Source organism: Xyrauchen texanus, chromosome 40 (genome assembly GCF_025860055.1).
Source record: "Xyrauchen texanus isolate HMW12.3.18 chromosome 40, RBS_HiC_50CHRs, whole genome shotgun sequence".
NCBI classification, from domain to species: domain Eukaryota; kingdom Metazoa; phylum Chordata; class Actinopteri; order Cypriniformes; family Catostomidae; genus Xyrauchen; species Xyrauchen texanus.
Genome location: NC_068315.1, coordinates 341,102 through 353,601, shown reverse-complemented (window position 1 = coordinate 353,601; position 12,500 = coordinate 341,102). Strand labels below are relative to the sequence as shown.

Sequence of the window (12,500 nt, the reverse complement as noted above, 5' to 3'; positions counted from 1 at the left end):
TTGCAGGGCTGCATGCTTGTGTTGCAGTTAACACAGGCCTCAGATCAGCAGAAAACACTAAAGAAAGCCTGATTGCATGACAATGATGTGACCGTGGCAACAGTACAGTATGTGTGTTTTTGAGTTTGTGTGAATGTTACGAGCTTCCTGCTCAAACTCACAGATCAGCTGTGAAACACACTGAACGTGTCACAGAGGAAACTCACTTTATTCTGCACTCTGTCAAACTCTAAAAGCTCTGAATGAATGTTTGAATCCTCACTGTGGAACACACAAACCGTGCAGGACAGATGGCGACCCCCTCAATCCCGGCATGGGACCATAAGAGCCCCTAGCTGCGGCAACGAGAGTGTGGCCGCATCATAGCGGAGGAGCAGGGCTGGACTGGTAATCTGGCATACCGGGCATTTTCCCGGTGGGCCGGCGCACTTTGGGCCGATCAGGGGCGGACTGTGTGTGTGTCTGTGAGTGTGTCTGTGTATGAGTGTGTGTCTGTCTGTGAGTGTGTTTGAGTGTGTGTCTGTGTGAGTGTGTATGTGTGTGTGAGAGAGTGTGTGAGAGTGTGTGTGTGTGTCTGTCTGTGAGTGTGTGTTAGTGTGTCTGTGAGTGTGTGTTAGTGTGTGTGTGTCTGTGAGTGTGTGTTAGTGTGTGTGTGTGTCTGTGAGTGTGTGTGTGATGTGTGTGTGTGTGTGTCTGTGAGTGTGTGTTAGTGTGTGTGTGTCTGTGAGTGTGTGTTAGTGTGAGTGTGTGTTAGTGTGTGTGTGTGTCTGTGAGTGTGTGTTAGTGTGTGTGTGTGTGTCTGTGAGTGTCTGTGAGTGTGTGTTAGTGTGAGTGTGTGTGTCTGTGAGTGTCTGTGAGTGTGTGTTAGTGTGAGTGTGTGTGTCTGTGAGTGTCTGTGAGTGTGTGTGTTAGTGTGAGTGTGTCTGTGGAGTGTGTGTTAGTGTGTGTGTGTGTCTGTGAGTGTGTGTGTGTGTGTGTCTGTGAGTGTGTGTGAGTGTGTGTCTGTGTAGTGAGTGTGTGTCTGTGTGTGCGTGTGAGTGTCTGTAGTGAGTGTCTGTGAGTGTGTGTTAGTGTGTGTGTGTGTGTCTGTGAGTGTGTGTTAGTGTGAGTGTGTCTGTGAGTGTGTGTTAGTGTGTGTGTGTGTGTCTGTGAGTGTGTGTGTGTGTGTCTGTGAGTGTGTGTGAGTGTGTCTGTGTATGAGTGTGTGTCTGTGTGTGTGTTAGTGTGTGTCATCACTGGCATCTGCTGGTCACAGTGTGTCGTTACACTCTATCTGTTGTTCTGCTGTTTTTGTGCTCAGTTTATGTTCATTGTGTTCAGCAGTTCACAAGTAAAACGTGCATTTGTGTTTGTGTCCAGAGGTATATATAATGTTTTGTATATCTATCTGTTAAAGTTGCAGTGTGTGTGTGTTATTAGTGTGTAACCAGGTGTGTTTCTCCTGCAGGTGCTGTGGGGGTGAAGGTCGTTATGGCTCTGACCAACAAACAAAAAGTCAAGCGACAACGACTCGACAGAATCTGTGAAGGTGAAAATCATTTATACTGCTATTATAACACTTGTGTGTGTGTGAGTGTGTGTGTGTGTGTGTGTGTGTGTGTGTGTGTGTGTGTGAGTGTGTGTGTGTGTGTGAGAGAGAGACACACTAACACAGTGTTATGTGATTGTAAATGTTTTTATTCTCTCCTGTGACAGACAACAGACACTTGTGATGGATCATACAGTCAAACACATCTTGACTGGCCTATCAGTGAGTGTTTACTGGATGATGTCATAGTTTCGCTGCATGTGTGACATCACAAACACGATGTAGTCCAGACACTCAACTCAAACATCAACAGTTTCAACTTTTGGTTTATTGATCTCTCATTGCTTCAGTGATCAGGTTTATTTGCAGCCTGATGATTTGAAGTTAGGTCTGATGGTCTCCATGGAAACCCGTTGGCGTGATGACATAAAAATGAAGATGGTTGAATGTATTTAGCATAATGTTGGAGATGGTTGTAGATTGTTTAATCAGATCATCTCACTGCGGTCCCGTTACATCAGCCCTGAGGGTCTGCAGGAGATTGAGTTCTCGTCTCGTGGTGTCTCTGCTGGTCCGTCTGTTGCTCCATCTGGCTCATGTGCTGGCGGCTGTTGTGGCAGGTTGCCTGTAAGGACATTTTGAACGGCAGGAAATTACACTGTGATGTCATTTTTGTTTGTAAAGTGTTCAGATACATTTCTGTATGTATGGAAAGACGCAGAAACATCCGTGTATGAACAGCATCTGGATTGTGAATGTTTTTACATATGAGCGATTGTCGAGGTGTACAAGACTGGCCAGAATTGAAATCGAGCCTTTGAAGGGGAATACTCGATTCTCATGTATGTGCTTTCCAGGGTCAGTCAACAGCATTTGTATGCGATTGTTGGATTACCCAAAAAATATTTTCAAACGTTTATTTAAAAGAAAGAAAACGTGTGTTCCAGTGAGACATTTCCAATGCAAGTCAATGGGGTTTAATCTGTAAACATTAAAATACTGATTCACAAGTATAGACACATAAACAATATGTGTGTTAACATGTTGACTCCAGTCAGGTCTCCTTAGCAACCAAATTGTCCCAGTTGCTAGGGAGGGTAGAGTCACATGGGGTAACCAAATTGGCCCGGTTGCTAGGGAGGGTAGAGTCACATGGGGTAACCAAATTGGCCCAGTTGCTAGGGAGGGTAGAGTCACATGGGGTAACCAAATTGGCCCGGTTGCTAGGGAGGATAGAGTCATATGGGGTAACCAAATTGGCCCGGTTGCTAGGGAGGGTAGAGTCACATGGGGTAACCAAATTGGCCCGGTTGCTAGGGAGGGTAGAGTCACATGGGGTAACCAAATTGGCCCGGTTGCTAGGGAGGGTAGAGTCACATGGGGTAACCAAATTGGCCCAGTTGCTAGGGAGGGTAGAGTCACATGGGGTAACCAAATTGGCCCGGTTGCTAGGGAGGGTAGAGTCTCATGGGGTAACCAAATTGGCCCGGTTGCTAGGGAGGGTAGAGTCACATGGGGTAACCTCCTCGTGGTCGCTATAATGTGGTTCTCGCTCTCGGTGGGGCGTGTGGTGAGTTGTGCGTGGATGTCGTGGAGAATACGCACTACGTCTCCACGGTAACGCATTCAACAAGTCACGTGATAAGATGCGCGGATTGACGGTCTCAGACGCAACTGCGATTCCTCCTCCGCCACCCAGATTGAAGCGAGTCACTACACCACCACGAGGACTTAAGAGCGCATTGGGAATTGGGCGTTACACATTGGGGAGCAAATAAGAAAAGAAATACAGGATGCGCGTCACAAAACATCATGCGACTGAATAATTCGTTCAAACCAGCGGACCAATCGTTGCATCTGAAATGTTTCTCTAGTCATCGTGAAATAACCGTGCATTACTCTACAGCGATCTTAAGCTCCTGCCTATTCCGACCCTGAACACCACCCCTCCTTATATTCCCATCATAGTCACATTCGATGCCCTCCAGACCGCAGTGGACAGGATGAGAAGAGAGTTTGAGTGTTTGTCTCAGGGCACAGTGGATTTAAGCCGGTTTTATTTGTACTAATCTCTTGTTGCTGTAGCGGCCAGAACCCCATTGGATTAGCGTGACCCCTCCTCCCCCACACTGTCCCTGTGGGTCCCTCATCTTCTTTGCCCTGGGATATTGCTCTCCTAATAAATGCACTGTGATGGCTGTGAGCACAACCCCAAACCCATCCTGTGTGTAGATGAACAGAGATGTGTTTCCCTGCTGATTACTTGGTAAGTGTGTGTTTGATTGTTGTGTTACTGAGCTGTTGGACTTGCTTATGTTTCCAGGGTTAAATTATTCAGGATTACCTGCCAGTATGAAGTCACCATGATAGTCAAAAAAATGTCTGCGGGAGATCGGGTGAATGTTGCCGTCCCTCGCACACATTCGCAGGGAAACATGAGATGTGAAATCAGACACCTCGTTCCCCTCCTCACAACTGTCCTCTCCTGTTTCCTCACCGTGCCTGCATCGACTATCCATTCCTCTTGTAGTCTCTGTGGTGTTATCACGTTTGATAGAGTGAGGAATAGCGTTCAAACTCAAAGACATTCTGGACCTTTGAGGCCACATTAAGGCTTGGTGAAAGTTTGATACTATCGCTTCGATTTGAGCTTAATAGCAAGTTGACGTTGGCAGGAAATGGCCTGCATCCACTGAGACTGCCAGCAACCTCGTCAGGAACGTCATGTCTGTTCGAGGCACCGTTCCTCCCGGATTACTTCCCCTTTGACATCGCTCTCTCTGCCCAGCCACCTGAAGATCTGCAGGGCTTTTATAAGGGCAACCAACACATGCTGAGCAGATCTGGCTCTTATTATGGCCTGGCCACAGGAGGGGTCAGGTCTGCTTGGGATCAAGGGCAATCTAGAGCGACTACTCCTGCTCTTGGGCCCGGCCCTCCTCCCCCGCCCTCGGCTCATGAGATCAGCCGCTTGTACAGGGATTCTCTGGCCGTCAAGATGATCCAAGACAGTCAGCGTATTCGCAGTAGAGCTGCCTCACCTGCTTGCTTCAGCTACGAGTCTGCAAGATACTCGGCTGAACAGGGCTCTCTTGGTGCCCACTCTGTTTACGGTGACGTCAACAGTCGTCCTCTGGAGTCCTGTCAGCCCACCTCCACCTGTATCTTGGTGGATCCCACAGCTTCGGCCATGGATGGGACTCTTTCTCGAGGGTCCACAGCTAATAACTACATAGCGATGCAGAGGATGCCCTATGACCCCACTTATGATCCGAACACAGGTATGGTGCCTATTGCACCGGCTCCACTGACTGCCGGTATGCCCACCCATCACCCTTCGACAGGTGCTAGCGTAGACCCAAAGAGAACCGTGGATCCAGTGTTCCTGGCTCTGCTCCGCTCTGAGGGTCTGTCAGAAAGCGCCATAACCCTTCTTCTCCAGCAGGGCTTCGATTCCACTGCCATGCTTGCCATGATGGAAGACCACGATGTCCGCGCCTTGGCACCAAACCTGGGCCAGGCGCGTGTGTTGTCTCGAGTTGTTCTTAATTGTAAGACTGGTGCGATGGGTGCCACAGCCATGCCCGGTCGTTCTAACAGCTTGAGCCACCGCAGTGATCTCTATTCGCAGCCTCAGGCCCTCGGCATGGATGCCCACCTCATGCAACAGCCTCCCAGTGCCCTGCAGTCCGTCCCCCCCAGAATGGGAGAGTTTATGGGTCGCCGGCCAAGCAGCGCTCCCTCTCAGCATCTGCTCGAAACCACAACGTACCCTGCGCTTCGCTCGCTCGAAGGTCTTCCAGTCAGTCTAGGCAGCTATGGCACTGCACTACCACAAACACAACCACTGTCTTTGTACAACGCCCACAGTGGCCTCAGCATGTCCGGTTTGCCAGCTCAAAAGCAGCGCATAGCTCCAGCCACGCCTGGGACAGCACCCAAGACTTTCTCCAGCAGTTACACGCCCATGGAGCTGATGAAGCGCCCACCAAACCTGCCTGCTCTCTCTCCGGCTCAAAGCCCCCATCACAGCCCTCAGTTACTGCGGAAAGGAGCGCCTGTGGAGTCTGCTGTCCTTCCGGCATCTTCTGCCCATCAGCCTCAAACCATTAATCCAAACAACAAGCAGACCCGTCGCACCGGACCGCCCATCATCGTATCCACCATGGCTTCTTCCGAAACAAGTAACGACCCGAACCTTTCTGTTTCTCTCTTGGTTGTGGCAGCTAGATTTACCTTCTTGTGAATTTTTGGGAAGGATTTTGGAAAGTTTACATTTTCTATGTTCTATGTTTAAAGTCATTCCCTGCTCTTATGTTTATATTTACAGTATGAGCGATGTAGAAAGTGAACGCCATCATCATTTTACACTTTCTAAAATGTCCTATTCAAAGTCCTCCCAACAGTAAACATTGATATTGGATGTGCAAAGCGGATTTGGCTAAGAGGTCTGTTTTTAGACCGCAAGACTATTTATAGGCCCGTTCAAGTGACGTCTGGATTCGGTGTTTGTGGTCCCATCTGAACTCTTGGAATGTCTTGAATAGACTCTTATATGTGTATATATATATATATAGGAAAACTCTTTATGAAGAAGCTTTAACCTGCTAATCTGGGCCTCTTTTTTAAACAAAATCTACCAGGATTGACCTGCTCAGGGGATTTTAGTTCTTTTTAAATCATCATGATCGTACATTTTGCCCTCCGAAGAATTGTGATGATATAAACATTGTGTCACTAAAATAACTGCACGTGTGTGTGTGTGTGAGTTTGTATGTGTGTGTGTATGTGTGTGTGTGTGTGAGTGTGTGTGTGAGTGTGTATATATGTGTGTGTGTGTGAGTGTGTGTGTTACAGTTAGACATTGTATGTAACTGCAGGTCTTAAGAGTCTGAAAGGTTAATAGTATGTAGAGAGACAGTCCTCTTGAGAGTCGTGGAGTCTCTCGATTAAAGGGAGATATAAATACTGAGTGGCTAGTAACTTCCCTTTAACAGCTTGATGTCACTTTTAGGCTTTTGGTGAGAGGTTACATTTGAGGCTATAAGTTTCCCTTTCTTCCTCTTCCTTTTCTTTTATTTCCTTCCTCTTGATTTTTCCTTTATCTTTCCTTTCTTTCTTTCTTCAGGTTGCTCATTTTACTGCTCTTGTAATTCGGGACGACTGCTGCTACTTGTTACCATGCATATGCCTTAATTGTCTGTTGCTCGGCAACCTGAGGTGACATTGTAATCACAGAGATTTGGGGACAACTGACACATTTTGTGTGCATGTATGTTTATAATAATGATTCCATGGCCAAGATAACGAGTAACTAATTAGCAAATGCATTCTTTAATCAATACTCAGAGAGTGTGTGTGTGTGAGTGTGTGTGAGTTTGTGCAAGTGTGAGTTTGTGACTGTGAGTATGGGTGTGTGTGAGTGTGTGAGTGTGTGTGTGTGAGTATGGGTGTGTGTGAGTGTGTGAGTGTGTGAGTGAGTGTGAGCGTGTATTTATCACTTTGTGGGGACCAAATGTCCCCATAAGGATAGTAAAACCCGAAATGTTTGACCTTGTGGGGACATTTTGTCGGTCCCCATGAGGAAAACAGCTTATAAATCATACTAAATTATGTTTTTTGAAAATGTAAAAATGCAGAAAGTTTTCTGTGAGGGTTAGGTTTAGGGGTAGGGTTAGGTTTAGGGGATAGAATATAAAGTTTGTACAGTATAAAAACCATTATGTCTATGGAAAGTCCCCATAAAACATGGAAACACAACTGTGTGTGTGTGTGTGAGTGTGTGTGTGTGTGTGTGAGAGAGAGAGAGAGAGAGAGAGAGAGAGTGTGTGTGTGTGTGTGTGTGTGTGTGTGTGTGTGAGTGTGTGTGTGTGTGTGTGTGTGTGTGTGTGTGTGTGTGTGTGTGAGTGTGTGTGGGAGGTGCTCTGTGGGGGTTGTCAGTAGTCGTTCTCTCTCTCGGTTGGTTGGTTTCATAAGTAGTTTATTAACGGTGGAGTTAAACTGAGCAGCATCTTCAGTTGACCGACAGACACCTACTATCCAATCTGACCGCAGCACAGCCTGTCGCACACACACTTCCCGATGGAGCTCGCCGCAGGTCAGTGACACGTGGAGCTGATGATATAGAGTGTGACACACGTGACTTGTTGTCGGATCATCTGATTACACTGAGACACAAACAAGAACACCTGCGGCTATAATGTATTATGAGTAGTGAAGACATGCATGGAAGGTTAATTAGCTTATGTCGTGAGGGATGTAGAGAGACAACAGCCGTAACGATTAAAGAAGTGTGTGTGTGGGGGGGGGGGGGGGTGCAGGTTTAAGTTGTTTAATTTTAAGGAAATGTTTTTAGATTACAAACAGGAAATTACAAGGGTATTATGCTATAGATTATTTCTAATATCCCCATAATTCAAATAGCTGGTAAATCATACTAATTTGTGTGTGTGTGGGGGTTTAGGGATGTGTCGGGTTTAGGGGTGTGTCGGGTTTAGGGGTTGTGTTGGGTTTAGGGGATGTGTTGGGTTTAGGGGGTGTGTTGGGTTAAGGGGGTGTGTTGGGTTTAGGGGTTGTGTTGGGTTTAGGGGATGTGTTGGGTTTAGGGGATGTGTTGGGTTTAGGGGTTGTGTTGGGTTTAGGGGTTGTGTTGGGTTTAGGGGATGTGTTGGGTTTAGGGGATGTGTTGGGTTTAGGGGATGTGTCGGGTTTAGGGGGTGTGTCGGGTTTAGGGGTTGTGTTGGGTTTAGGGGATGTGTTGGGTTTAGGGGTTGTGTTGGGTTTAGGGGTTGTGTTGGGTTTAGGGGATGTGTTGGGTTTAGGGGTTGTGTTGGGTTTAGGGGGTGTGTCGGGTTTAGGGGATGTGTTGGGTTTAGGGGTTGTGTTGGGTTTAGGGGTTGTGTTGGGTTTAGGGGTTGTGTTGGGTTTAGGGGTTGTGTTGGGTTTAGGGGATGTGTTGGGTTTAGGGGTTGTGTTGGGTTTAGGGGGTGTGTTGGGTTTAGGGGATGTGTTGGGTTTAGGGGTTGTGTTGGGTTTAGGGGTGTGTTGGGTTTAGGGGTCGTGTCGGGTTTAGGGGGTGTGTCGGGTTTAGGGGGTGTGTTGGGTTTAGGGGGTGTGTCGGGTTTAGGGGATGTGTTGGGTTTAGGGGGTGTGTTGGGTTTAGGGGTTGTGTTGGGTTTAGAGGGTGTGTCGGGTTTAGGGGTTGTGTTGGGTTTAGGGGGTGTGTTGGGTTTAGGGGATGTGTTGGGTTTAGGGGGTGTGTTGGGTTTAGGGGATGTGTTGGGTTTAGGGGGTGTGTTGGGTTAAGGGGGTGTGTTGGGTTTAGGGGTTGTGTTGGGTTTAGAGGGTGTGTCGGGTTTAGGTGATGTGTTGGGTTTAGGGGGTGTGTTGGGTTTAGGGGATGTGTTGGGTTTAGGGGGTGTGTTGGGTTTAGGGGTTGTGTTGGGTTTAGGGGATGTGTCGGGTTTAGGGGGTGTGTCGGGTTTAGGGGTTGTGTCGGGTTTAGGGGATGTGTCGGGTTTAGGGGTTGTGTCGGGTTAAGGGGGTGTGTTGGGTTTAGGGGTTGTGTTGGGTTTAGGGGTGTGTTGGGTTTAGGGATGTGTTGGGTTTAGGGGTGTGTTGGGTTTAGGGGTGTGTTGGGTTTAGGGGTTGTGTTGGGTTTAGGGGTTGTGTTGGGTTAAGGGTGTGTTGGGTTTAGGGGTTGTGTTGGGTTAAGGGGTGTGTTGGGTTTAGGGGTTGTGTTGGGTTTAGGGGTGTGTTGGGTTTAGGGGATGTGTTGGGTTTAGGGGTTGTGTTGGGTTAGGGGTGTGTTGGGTTTAGGGGTTGTGTTGGGTTTAGGGGTGTGTTGGGTTTAGGGGATGTGTTGGGTTTAGGGGTGTGTTGGGTTTAGGGGTGTGTTGGGTTTAGGGGTTGTGTTGGGTTAAGGGGTGTGTTGGGTTTAGGGGTTGTGTTGGGTTAAGGGGTGTGTTGGGTTTAGGGGTTGTGTTGGGTTTAGGGGTGTGTTGGGTTTAGGGATGTGTTGGGTTTAGGGGTTGTGTTGGGTTTAGGGGTGTGTTGGGTTTAGGGGTGTGTTGGGTTTAGGGGGTGTGTTGGGTTTAGGGGATGTGTTGGGTTTAGGGGTTGTGTAGAGTTTAGGGGGTGTGTTGGGTTTAGGTGATGTGTTGGGTTTAGGGGATGTGTTGGGATTAGGTGTTGTGTTGGGTTTAGGGGTTGTGTTGGGTTTAGGGGATGTGTTGGGATTAGGTGTTGTGTTGGGTTTAGGGGTTGTGTTGGGTTTAGGGGGTGTGTTGGGTTTAGGGGGTGTGTTGGGTTTAGGGGATGTGTCGGGTTTAGGGGGTGTGTCGGGTTTAGGTGATGTGTCGGGTTTAGGGGGTGTGTCGGGTTTAGGGGTGTGTCGGGTTTAGGGGTGTGTCGGGTTTAGGGGTGTGTTGGGTTTAGGGGATGTGTTGGGTTTAGGGGATGTGTTGGGTTTAGGGGTTGTGTTGGGTTTAGGGGGTGTGTTGGGTTTAGGGGTGTGTTGGGTTTAGGGGTTGTGTTGGGTTTAGGGGTTGTGTTGGGTTTAGGGGTGTGTCGGGTTTAGGGGTGTGTCGGGTTTAGGGGGTGTGTCGGGTTTAGGGGTGTGTTGGGTTTAGGGGATGTGTTGGGTTTAGGGGTTGTGTTGGGTTTAGGGGATGTGTCGGGTTTAGGGGGTGTGTCGGGTTTAGGTGATGTGTCGGGTTTAGGGGGTGTGTTGGGTTTAGGGGGTGTGTTGGGTTTAGGGGATGTGTTGGGTTTAGGGGTTGGGTTGGGTTTAGGGGTGTGTCGGGTTTAGGGGTGTGTCGGGTTTAGGGGTGTGTCGGGTTTAGGGGATGTGTCGGGTTTAGGGGTGTGTCGGGTTTAGGTGATGTGTTGGGTTTAGGGGTGTGTTGGGTTTAGGGGTTGTGTTGGGTTTAGGGGATGTGTTGGGTTTAGGGGTGTGTTGGGTTTAGGGGTGTGTTGGGTTTAGGTGATGTGTTGGGTTTAGGGGTGTTGGGTTTAGGGATGTGTTGGGTTTAGGGTGTGTTGGGTTTAGGTGATGTGTTGGGTTTAGGGGTGTGTTGGGTTTAGGGGATGTGTTGGGTTTAGGTGATGTGTTGGGTTTAGGGGATGTGTTGGGTTTAGGGGGTGTGTTGGGTTTAGGGGGTGTGTTGGGTTTAGGTGATGTGTTGGGTTTAGGGGGTGTGTTGGGTTTAGGGGATGTGTTGGGTTTAGGTGATGTGTTGGGTTTAGGTGATGTGTTGGGTTTAGGGGATGTGTTGGGTTTAGGGGATGTGTTGGGTTTAGGGGGTGTGTTGGGTTTAGGTGATGTGTTGGGTTTAGGTGATGTGTTGGGTTTAGGGGATGTGTTGGGTTTAGGGGATGTGTTGGGTTTAGGGGATGTGTTGGGTTTAGGGGGTGTGTTGGGTTTAGGGGGTGTGTTGGGTTTAGGGGATGTGAGTGTGTGAGTCCAGAAATATCCAGAAGTATATTTAGTGCTGAAAATCAAAACAATAGATATTTGGACATTAAGGGTGCAAGTGTCGTGCGCTCTAATGCAGCTCGTGCTTTTCTCAGCGATCATTAGAGAGACTTTTAATCAGCTGACGTCACAGTGGTCTGAAGTGCATGTATAAAGTCAAAGCACTAAAGTTGGTCTGTCTGCAGGTATCAGACCTCAGATCATGAACGGTCCTCTTCATTCTCGTCCTCTGATCGCTCTGTTGGACGGGCGTGACTGTACGGTTGAGATGCCCATACTGAAGGATCTGGCCACTGTGGCGTTCTGTGATGCCCAATCCACACAAGAGATACACGAGAAGGTGAATGCACACTTGGACATTGAAAAGCTGTTCTTTGTAGTGTGTGTTCTGATTGACTCGTGTGTGTGTGTGTGTGTGTGTGTGTGTGTTTCAGGTGTTAAATGAAGCTGTCGGCGCTCTGTTGTATCACACCATCACACTCACACGAGAAGATCTGGAGAAGTTTAAAGCTCTGAGGATTATTATACGCATCGGCAGTGGATATGATAATATAGACATTAAAGCTGCTGGAGAACTCGGTACAAAACCACAACACACAGACACACACACACTCCCCAAATTTCACAAATCTGTTGCACGAGGTTAAAGGACATTTTTTGAAAACGAAACAGATTAAAAACAAACACATTAAGGCATGAATTTCTTGTCAAGGTGTTTTGAAATAATGTGTATTTTGAGAAGTGCTTTACATATGCAAATGACTGTGTGTGTGTGTCTCTCTGTGTGTGTGTGTGTGTGTGTGTGTGTGTGTGTGCAGGAATCGCAGTGTGTAATATTCCTTCTGCAACGGTGGAGGAAACGGCCGACTCGACTCTGTGCCACATTCTGAACCTCTACCGGAGGAACACGTGGCTGTATCAGGCGCTGCGAGAGGGATCGCGTGTTCAGAGTGTCGAGCACATCCGTGAGGTGGCGTCAGGAGCTGCACGCATCCGTGGAGAAACACTCGGACTCATCGGCTTCGGTTAGAGATACTGATAAACACCTGTGTGTGTGTGTGTGTCTGCTTGTGTGTGTGTGACGTTTTTCTGAAGTGGATATTTTCAATAAGCATTATCTTAATTTGTCATTCAAAATCATCTTGCTTTCTCAAAAGTATTTGTGTAAGTTAATCCCTATAACCAATACCCACATCAGGTGCGTGATCCTTTTACCCCAAGTGCGGAATCCTTTAACCCCAAGTGCGGGGGCCTTTTACCCCAAGTACGTGATCCTTTAACCCCAAGTGCGGGAGCCTTTTACCCCAAGTGCGTGATCCTTTAACCCCAAGTGCGGGATCCTTTAACCCCAAGTGCGTGATCCTTTAACCCCAAGTGCGTGATCCTTTAACCCCAAGTGCGGGATCCTTTAACCCCAAGTGCGTGATCCTTTAACCCCAAGTGCGTGATCCTTTAACCCCAAGTGCAGGATCCTTTAACCCCAAGTGCGGGATCCTT

At 48.1% G+C, this 12,500-nt stretch overlaps 1 pseudogene; it reads left to right on the top strand.

Annotated features, from left to right (window-relative positions):
* The first annotated feature begins 4,252 nt into the window (after nucleotides 1-4,252).
* The window catches only part of LOC127633616 (C-terminal-binding protein 1-like), a 13,547-nt pseudogene continuing 5,299 nt past the window's right edge, over nucleotides 4,253-12,500 (top strand).